At 36.8% G+C, this 10,962-nt stretch overlaps 1 protein-coding gene across 1 annotated transcript in view; it reads left to right on the forward strand.

The window, feature by feature from the left end:
• ptk7b (protein tyrosine kinase 7b) overlaps positions 1-10,962 on the forward strand; it is a 54,113-nt gene that overhangs the window by 22,694 nt on the left and 20,457 nt on the right. The window lies entirely within an intron of this gene.

Below are 10,962 nucleotides of genomic sequence, written 5' to 3' on the forward strand. Positions count from 1 at the left end.
CGTCGGGTGATATAATGTATAGCAAATGATGATTGCAAATGCAAATTTTAATCTGCTCATTTATGTCTACAGTGAGTTAGTTTCATTTACATTTAGGCATTTAGCTGACGCTTTTATCCAAAGCCACTTAGGGGCGATTCACATTTCGCATCTAAAACCACACGGGAAACGCGAGCCGCGCCACTTTCTCTTGTCAAATGACCCGAGGAGCATGAAATGTGAATCGCCCCTCACAAAACTGAGGAAACTTAATTAAAGGTTAAAGGTTTTATTTTTTTATTGAGGGGGGATAGGAAAGTAGAAAACAAGTAGAAGACTGTACTAATGGGTCAGATGTTGACGGTAGAGAAGTGTTTTCAGCCGATTCTTAAAGGGGTCATATTTCGCCAACACGTGTTTTTCTGTGTCTTTGGTGTGTTATAAGTTGCTCATGCATATTAAATAATCGTCTCATCGCGATTGTTTGAGCTCATCGCGATGGTTTCAGATCATCGCAATTATTGCACATCTCTATAGAAGACACTAGGGGGAGCTGCAGTGCATCTGCATATTTTAGTGTATATATTGTTACTAAAGCAGGGTAATACTTGTAAAATGTACCGCCACACCACTTTAAAAAAACTAAAGCATATACCATAAAAATAACCTGCAGTACAATTGAATATTATTTCAGTGTGAAAACCAGTCTACCAAAATCTCATTAACATAGAAGTAAACTTTTATTGTAGTCTCGCAGGTGAGAAAAAAACAGACTAGAAGCTTTTCTATGACTGACAGTATTTTAATGGAGGCTTCAATTCACTCCTGATCAATTTACTTCATTTACAAGTATTTGGCGGTTGTATTATTGACAGGTAAAAGCATAAAGCTCAAGTATGATGACCCAATTTTTCCTATGTATTTCCAAGAAAAAGAACATAGTCTTTACATTCAGAACAATATGGTCGTTTCAAAGCTGAATAAAACATGTATGAGAATTAAAAGTCAAAGCTCTAAAACAGACAATTAATCGTCATAATCGCAATGATTTATTAGACAATTAATCGTCAGCCAAATTTCATAATCGTGACAGCCCAACTCATGCATGTATTAGACACGTATAATTGCACAAATGAAAGTGTGGGAACAAAAGATGCATTCTATCTAAAAGCGAATGCTCACCCAGACCTGCCTGAAACACCTCGTGTAGCCACACCCCCACAAATCTACGTCAGTTGGTGGTCTGATTTGACTAAGACCGCCCAAATGTATACGCAAGTAAGGTGGGCGTACCTGTCAGTACAACTGAAGAGGAACCTGATGTAACAGACCGGTGTACATCCACGAACGTATCAAAAGTTTACAGCAACAACAGTGATTATAAGTTTATGCCGTGATCTTCGCATACTTTTAAGAATTAAGCATTTAGTCGATGAGTTTGTGATGAATTCTTATTGTAGCCGATGTAAACACGACTTCTTACTTCAAAGCTTACTTCTTTGATCAGACAGCGCCGTGTTGTTTCCAGGCGGACCGTTAAAGAACGCGACACGCACGTCTCCCAGAAATCCTGTAAAGTCAACCAATCAGATGCCGACTTCGAACGTGCTGAAGTGTTTCCAGAAAAGTGTGCCATGTGCATCAGACGTTCAGCCAACGGTCTGTCTGAGGCTGAGACTATCATACAGTAACACTTGTAGAGAGAACTTGTGTTCATATGAACTGAGAGCTCTTTAATCCTGCACTTATACTGCCAGCTAATGTCATTCAGTACAAATATACAACAATGAGTAAAGATGTAACGATTCACCGTGAGCCCGTTGAAAATCGATTATAATATGTGACGATTCAAGTCGGTTGAGACGTTATAAAAATCGCAGTACATGTTTTGAACAGCAGGGGCCGCTGTTTTTCTGCAAACTTGGTAAACGTGGATATGCAGATATTTCTTAAAAAAGTAAAAGCTAGGACGAAGTCTTAGTTTGTTTATATTAAAGAGACTTTTGTATTATTCATTTTTTATTTGATTTAGAATTTGTTTTAAAACTGCAATTTAGTTTTGTTATTTGACATAAAAGATATTTTTATTTTACAAAGAATTGTGCAGTATTAGAGAAATAATAAAAGGGCTGTTGTTCATTTGAAATTTACCTCAACTCATTCTGTAAAAAAACGTGATTAAATTGCATCGTGAGATCAGAATCGTGAATCGCATCACATCCTGAGCTGAGGGAATCGTTACATCCCTAACAATGAGAGAGAGTTTCAGCACAGCAGATTCAGTGTAAAACATCTCTCTCCTCGAAAGACAATTTCTTAAGTGAACAGCAATTATACATCCACATGCTACAACACAACACACGCAGTAACACATTTAATAATAATTCATTAAAAAAACTGAAACTCTTACGTATATCTATTTGATTTACACAAGGCTATTTGACTGAGCATTCTCTCTCTCTCTCTCAATTCAATTCAATTCAAATTGCTTTATTGGCATGACTGTAAATATTACAATATTGCCAAAGCACAAAATACATGTATAAACATAGGTAAAAAAAAAAACATATTTTAACTTCCATAACAGAATACTAGATTTGAAACATTTGTGAACATGAACACAGTGTGAACACACACACACTCTTACACACTTACTGAGGGAGACTGAGTAGGGTAATACACATCACATATAATACACAACACCGCACACATTCATCTGCTGTCTCTCAGGCTGTGACACATCCACACATATCTCGCAGCAAGTGCTGCTGTCTGGCCCTCTCCTAGTATTATTTTCATTTGTTCAATTTCCCCTAAAGATGTGAAGTCTTTGATTAATTTACTGAGTTTATTCATGTATGAATCTCTTATAGTTGTGTATTTGTGGCAGTGTAAAAGGAAGTGTGTTTCTGTTTCGATCTGTCCCGTGTTACAGTGAACACACACTCTTTGCTCTCTGGGTAGCCAGTGTTTTCTGTGTCTGCCTGTCTCGATGGACAAACTATGATCACTGGTTCTGTATTTACAAATCAGCTGTCTTTGTTTTGTGTTTTTGATATTTTGGAGATATTCTTTGAATTCATAATTCGTTTTTAGACTTCGGTAAAATTGTAATTTGCTCTGTGTTTTTGTTTCGTGTTCCCAATGTTCCAGATATGTGGCTTTAGTTTGTTTAGTAATTAGATTTGTTCTGATGTTTGAGGCAGTGGGGGTCTCAGACTGGTCAGTGTTAGTGAGTCTTGTGATGAGTTGGCTCAGCGGACTCTTTTCTGGGCTCAGTTCTTGTGTTTGTAAAGCTTTATGCTGTAGGGAATTTGTGGGGCTTGATTTTAAATGCATCCAGAATTTTAGGGATCTTTTTTGTATATTAATAACTAATGGGAATCGGCCTAATTCTGATCTACATGCATTATTGGGTGTTTTCCGTTGTACTTTTAAGATCATTTTGCAGAATTCTGTATGTAGGGTTTCTGTGGGATGTTTCTCCCATCTAGTGTAGCTCTGATCACTGAGTGGACCCCAGACCTCACTTCCATACAGTGCTATGGGCTGTATTACACTGTCAAAGATTTTACACCAGACTTTAATGGGTAAATCAATATTTTGGAATGTTTTCTTTATAACATACATAGCTCGCCGAGCTTTATCTTTGAGCTCATTTACTGCCATACTGAAACCTCCTGATGCGGTGATGATCAGGCCAAGGTAAGTGTATTGCATCGTGTGTTGTAGGGTGTTGTTGTCGAGACTGAACTGATATTTGTGTTCCTGACATCTGGCCTTTTTCTGGAAGACCATAATGTTGGTCTTCTTGAGGTTTACTGCCAGGGCCCAGTTCTGACAGTAGTTCTCGAGCAGGTCCAGATGCTGCTGCAGTCCCTGTGGGGTGGGGGACAGCAGCACCAGATCATCTGCGTACAGCAAGAGCTTGATGTTTTTGTCCTGGAGAGTGAGTCCAGGGCCGGTAGACCGTTGCAGTTGCTCTGCCAGTCCATTAATGTAAATGTTAAAAATCGTTGGTCTCAGACTACAGCCCTGACGCACTCCTCTCTTCTGGGTAAAAAAGTCTGTATGTTTTTGGCCAATTCGAATTGCACATTTGTTGTTTGAATACATTGATTTTATAATATCATAGACTTTACCACCAACACCATTTTGTAAGAGTTTAAAATATAGTCCATCGTGCCAAATAGAATCAAATGCTTTTTTTAAATCGACAAAGCATGCAAATATTTTTCCATTTTTGGTATGTTTAACGTGTTTATCAATGAGGGTGTGTAGGGTATAGATGTGGTCAGTTGTTCTATGATTCGGAAGGAAGCCGATCTGGCATGGGCTCAGGACATTGTGTTCACTTAGAAAGTTAACAATTCTGTTATTTAAAATACTGCAAAATAATTTACCTAAAATACTACTAACACAAATGCCTCTATAATTATTGGGGTCTAATTTATTTCCACTCTTATGTAGTGGTGTAATGAGTCCTTGGCTCCAGATGTCAGGAAAGTGGCCTGAATGAAGGATGAGGTTGAATAATTTCAGCACAGCCGTCTGCAGCTCAGGTGTGCTGTGTTTCAGCATTTCACCCAGAATATTGTCCGGACCACAAGATTTCTTACATTTTAGGCTTTTGAGTTTCTCGGTCAATTCNAATCCCAGTAACTGAGCAGATTGTGAAATACTCAGACCGGCCCGTCTGGCACCAACAACCATGCCACGCTCAAAATTGCTTAAATCACCTTTCTTTCCCATTCTGACATTCAGTTTGGAGTTCAGGAGATTGTCTTGACCATGACCACACCCCTAAATGCATTGAAGCAACTGCCATGTGATTGGTTGATTAGATAATTGCATTAATGAGAAATTGAACAGGTGTTCCTAATAATCCTTTAGGTGAGTGTATGTGTGTGTGTGTGTGTACAGTAAATATCGGCATGCAGTATCATTTACAAAACCTATATTTTTTTGTAATAGTAACCACAAATTAACCATGATTTTGCTACAGTAACCATAGTTTAACCATGATATTTGTAGTAAAAATATGGTAATACAAATGACAATCATTTGCAAAAAAAAAACCTCGATCAACAAAGCAAAACGCATATTTCAGATCTCAGTTCACTACGTTGAGTTTCAGAATGAGCAGTGTTTACTGGTAGAAAATCACAGGCAACACGTTCATTCAAAGTATTAAAGTTTAAATTTACCTTTATTGATAACTTGGCAAGCTAAGGGACAGCAAAGAGACGGCTCATAATTGGTCAAAAAGGCAATTTCTTATGAAAGCACCAAAATCAAACTAATGCAATGTATCTACTTCTACTGATGATGACATAATAACTCCAGCCCACCGGGCAAAAAGACGTTAAATGTACTTTGTACTTTTAATATTTAACAGTTCATTTAATGTGAATTATTAATTCTATCATTAAATCACACATTCTCCCACACTGGCTTTGTGACGTCTGCAAATTAATAAAGGAAAAGAAAAAAAAAGAAATGGATAAGTTTTCTAGCTGATGTTTTTTGCCCGGAAGGCACTGAAAGACAAATGAGATGGAAAAGGGTTTGCGGCTTTCAAATGAGAAAAAGAGGGCTTTACTTTTCTTCAGAAAAGCATCGCATCTAATGCTTCTTTTCTCTTACAATGGACATGCTTCGTAACATGGGACTTTTTTCAACATCATTTTCACTCTTTGTGGAAATTTCCTGGGTGTTTCCTAAAATTCCAAAATGTTTTCAATGACCAAAACACATGAACTAAAACTTTTTTATCACATGAAACACTTTAGACAAAACATCATTTGTCATACGATCATGTGAATGTTAAGGCTAATTCACACTGAAACGTGTTTGTTGGATCAGTGTGGAACCACTTTTGGTGTTTGTTGGGTCAATGTGAATGAGCTTTTAAATGTTCTCAGAAATACTGAATCTGACGTTGAAAAACAGCATATTGTCCTTTCAATACTGGTTTGGGTGCGCTCATATTATTGAGGTTTAACAAATCCAGAGTGACTCTGGTATTTAATATCAACAACTTTGAATATGCATAAATAAATTCTGCATTTATTGGTGAGGTTAAGGGAGGGATCTCTCATTGTTCATCAAGCACATTCAAATTCCAGCAGATCTTTCAATAGTGGGAATGCTGGGTGCAATACAGGATAATGAAGTATCTGGTCATAGCAAAATGTCTTTATTCTAAGGTAAGGTTTATTTGAATCTTGTAGGGTGCAATCGGAAGGTTGTGATGGAGATCTTAAGGGCAAACAGATCATTTCTGTCAAAAATGAAGAACGCTAGGGGTTGTTCTCCCACATCGAAGGCTTTTGAAGTGGTATTTAACAGAACGTTTTGGTACTGGAACGTACACATTAAAACCTGTTTTCCCATTTACTTGAGCATCTTTCTATTGATTTAGAGATTTTCTTTTAACCCATCAGGCCTTTCTGCACATGCTACACACATCTACGTCCCCCCGTCCTTCACAGATTGGAGGCCACCAGGTTTTTTGTTAAAGTATTTGAATTTACTAAAAAAAATTTTTCATTCTATAAATTTGTAGGAACTTGAGTCACCACTTAGGCTTTGAAAATCCTAAAAAAGCACAGGCGCAACCCACGAAGAGCAGAGAGACGTAAACACATGTTTTGTAGAACAGCTGGATGGATTAAAGCTTTGAGAGCATTGATGAGGGATGTAGCTTGGAGCTGGAAAATAAAAGAATATCTTTAACAGGGTAAATCTGAATAGTTGAGGGGGCTCTCGTTCATACAGGGGGAGTCGAAGCATTTGAACGATGTCGGGGAGGACGGGGTGGTTTCTCTCCTGCCCGTTACGGACTTACGCTGCACCGAGGAGATGGGCGCCTGCTTGGGCTCAGAGTTTTGCGGGCGGCCCGCGGGTTGCCAGATTGAATTAATGCTGAGAATTCCGAATCGTCTGGCTGTACATTGAACCAATGAGAGGAAGAAACAGCAGGAGCATGGACAAACGAAAAAGAACATTTCAAATAGCACACTCCACAAGAAATACTGAAACAAACACCCCGAAGATGGGAAATAAACAAGGAATGGAGGGAAGGGGAGGATGGAGTGCTCAGCAACGGGCAGAATTTGGGAACGGGAGGGGGGAATAAACAAGGAAGGTTGTACATGTGATTGAGGAGAAGCAGGTGTGATTGATATACCGAGGAGAGACAACAGCAGATCTACAGACAGACACAAGAGAGGCGAGGAGACACTGAACTCTACCTTTGAGGTCCTCGTCCTCGATAGTAGTGTTGGCACTCTCTGTAGATTCCTGAGAACGAATATATGTGAGGCACTTTGCGTGATTAATGTGCAAAATTCACATTTCACATATTTCATTTTTTGCAGCCCCTACCAACATTTGAGACAATATTTAGGTTATTATTGTTTAGTAATATATAGATTTTATATTATGGTATTATTAATACTGTATATAGACTTAACATTTTATATTAATAAACACTGAATTGACAAAAATAATAAATAAAATCATTAACATGGTACTTTCATTCTGTCATGATTCTGTCCTTCTTGTCATGAGTTTTCTAGTCTGTGGACAGAGTTGTGACAGTACCATGTCTTTTGTGCTTGTTTTGTTATGTGTGGAAGACACGTAGCCATTGTGATTGCTTTTTGCTGCGTGTTTCTCCTGTCTCATGCTTTGGCCCCGCCCCCTCGTTTCCCGGTAATTTCCCCATCAGTGTTCCATTCCCGTCACCTGCCCGCAACCTTCCCTTTGTAATTATTCCTCGTTAATGTTCCCCTATATTAAGCCCTAGTTCCCGCTGTGCCGTGCTTGTTCGTTGTGTAACCCTTGTGTACGTCGTAATCTTTGTGACTTTGTATAGATTCTACATCCTAGTTCCCTAGCCTTGTTTTGTCTGCAGTGTTATTTGGTTTATTCATTTTAGTTATTTTGTACCCTCTATGTTTTTGCCCCCTTGGGGGAAGTGTTTTGTTTAAGTCTTGTTTATAGCTCCCCATTGTGGGTTTTTGTTTGTGTTTTGTTAAATAAAAGTATTTTTCGTTAACCCCTTGCTGTCTGCACCTGGGTTCTGCCTCCGATCCTGACACATTCCCCATAAATTAAATAAAGATACAGTATGTTTAAGTTTTCATACAATAACTGGTATTCAGGTTGAATGATTAAGTTAAACCAATGCAGCATGTTATATTTATGTATAAATAGAGAATGTTACTATATTTTTAATATCCAAATCAGAATTATAGTTTTGTTTTCCGTTTTATTGTAGTTTATTTAATATTTTAAATTGGCATATATTTTATATTTTTAGTTTACATATAAGTTTTATATAGATCGTTTTTTGCTATGTGCTTTTGTCATTTTATTTTTTGTGTTATCATATACATTTTTTTTAAAGCAATTTCTTTTCATTTCAGTTTTAGTTAAGTTTTCATCTATTTTCAGTTAATTATTTTAGGTCCTCAATTTAAACCTATTTCAGATTAGGCCTATTGTTGTGGCAAAATTTCTAAATTACGTTATTATAAGTTTATCAAAAAATGTTTTTCATTTAAAATCAAATCATTTATTTTATTCCGTTTCAATTCACATAAATGTTTTTATACTTTTAGTTTTAGTAAACTATAATACCTTGAGCTTGAGATTTTTTTGCTTAAATTTTAATCATTACTGTAAAATACAAGTATAAGTATGCTCTTTTCTCATGCATTTAATAACAATAATATAGTATGATACTAACAGTACAATAAATATATGTTCCATTACCTTGTTTCTGTCCACTGGGTTGTGGATCACGGTAGTTTGTGGCTCCTAAAGAAGTGCAGAGGGGCGAGAAAAGAATATTAGCAGAAAAATAATAAGCGTGATGACATAATGCCTGATAATGGCTACATGCAACATGCATCACAAATGGTTTTGCATTCAGATATGTTATTTATAAAACATACTTCATCAAATAAGCATCATAAGACTACAACATGGTCTATTATCTAAAACAGCAACAGAACCAACAATGATGTATTGTGTAGTGTACTGTGATCCTTCTACAGTATGCCTGTGTTTTCTACAAGAGGGGATGCTGAACCGGTGCTAATGCTCTAGCAAACACTGAACTCTATGAATGCACCTGGAGTGTTTCAATCCTTTGTGTTCTGTTTGTTCTCTAATATTTCAGAAGTTGATTGATTGGTTGATAAAATCCTCATACAGTGTTAATGAAATTTGCCAAAAGCGCAAGAAATAACATTTAGCCCTACATGATTCCATACAGAAATCTGATATGTGTCAGGCATTGCATGTAAAACACATATCTAATAAAAAAGTAGATTTTTTTAAAAGAAAATGTGAGTGGTGCATGATGGTGTCATGGTGCTGGGTGTTGCCAGGGTTAAGGAAATGCCTCCTTAAATATACAATAAACCTACAGGGTATCAATAACAAATATTGATAAATATGCAAAAAAAGTTGAGACATTAAAGAGTCAATGTTCTATTTTTATTATATTTTGGAAAAAAAAATGTGTAAAATACACACAAAAATGTATGGTATTTTATTTTTATATCAACACATGAATAACATGTTATTTACTGTAATGCTGCTTTACAGCAATGCAAATAAAATGTAATTATTTTTCTATTACTGTAAATTTACCATAAGGTATGTGTGGTTGTCATATATCTCATTTTTGAGGGAATTCCACTAAGTAAATAAAAATAAATTCTAAACACTTTAGATCAGATATCTCCCGCATTATGGATTAGCTCTTTGTTTTTTTTTGGATCACGGTTATGACGTCACCTCTACATCCCACACACACCCACTGACAGATATGTAATTAATGGGCCTGGTGGCGTTTAAGATGGACTGAGCTGAATTGATTGTGATGTTTTGTCTTATCAGCACCAGATTACAGAAGATTGCACAGACACATTTGTCATTTGTCTAAGAACCATCATCCTCTGAGTGTGAGCCTGAGAAACGGTGTGTGTGTGTCTCAGTGCGAGTGCGTCACAGTGTCGTCAGTCTGAAAGAAATGCTCGTTTGCGCGTACGTCTGCGTCATTATGCGGGGCAAACGACGACCAACACACAGAGGGAGAGCTCTGACCACATGACCGATCCAAGCAATGCTAACACCAACCATGCACACATTTCAGATATGCCTTTGCCAAGAAACATAATCTAAATCAAAGAGATTGGGATTTCAACAAAATGACTAAAAAACAAATGGGGGAACAGCAGAATAAAAGCAATGTACCATGACTGTAAAGCCAAAACCACAAGCACTATATGGATCTATTTAGTTTGAGATGTTACTGAGTATCGCTACGAAAACATCAATAAGAAGCTGTTGCTTTTGATGTTTCAGAGACAATTTGATTAGAATTTTTGAATTTTCTGTAATTAGAGATTCAAATGGAATCACAACACATATGCGACAAAAAGGTGATATGAGGGGTGAGTACACATCATGCATGGTCTCTGAACGTCGAGGATATATCATATAAGAATATAGAAGAGGATACACCAAAAGAGCCAGATGTATAAGCCTTTGTTTTATTTTTTGCATGACCAGATCTCTCTAAATACTCAAATATATTTTATATCGCAAAAAAGCTTGTTGTGACACTCAAGGTTCAAAAGGTCCTTTGCACATGTATTTCACGCATCTTAAGATCAAAAACGATTTAGAATTTTGTGCATTTTGAATTTTGTTGCGTTTTAGCGTTAACTAATGTCTGTTAAATGAATAGATAAAGTCCTGGCAGAAAATGACCAGTACATTTTTCATTTTTTACAATCTTTACCTATTTTTTACATTTTACATTTTTTATATTGCTTACATTATCACGGTAGCCTATGTTATTTGCATACTGTAGCAACATGCTTACATCAAATTAAAGATGTTGTCTAAAATGTAGCTTTATTCGGAACAGAGCACTGTAAATTCCCTCAGAAAAGCTTT

Source organism: Triplophysa rosa, linkage group LG9, assembly GCF_024868665.1.
Source record: "Triplophysa rosa linkage group LG9, Trosa_1v2, whole genome shotgun sequence".
In the NCBI taxonomy this organism is placed as follows: Eukaryota; Metazoa; Chordata; class Actinopteri; order Cypriniformes; family Nemacheilidae; genus Triplophysa; species Triplophysa rosa.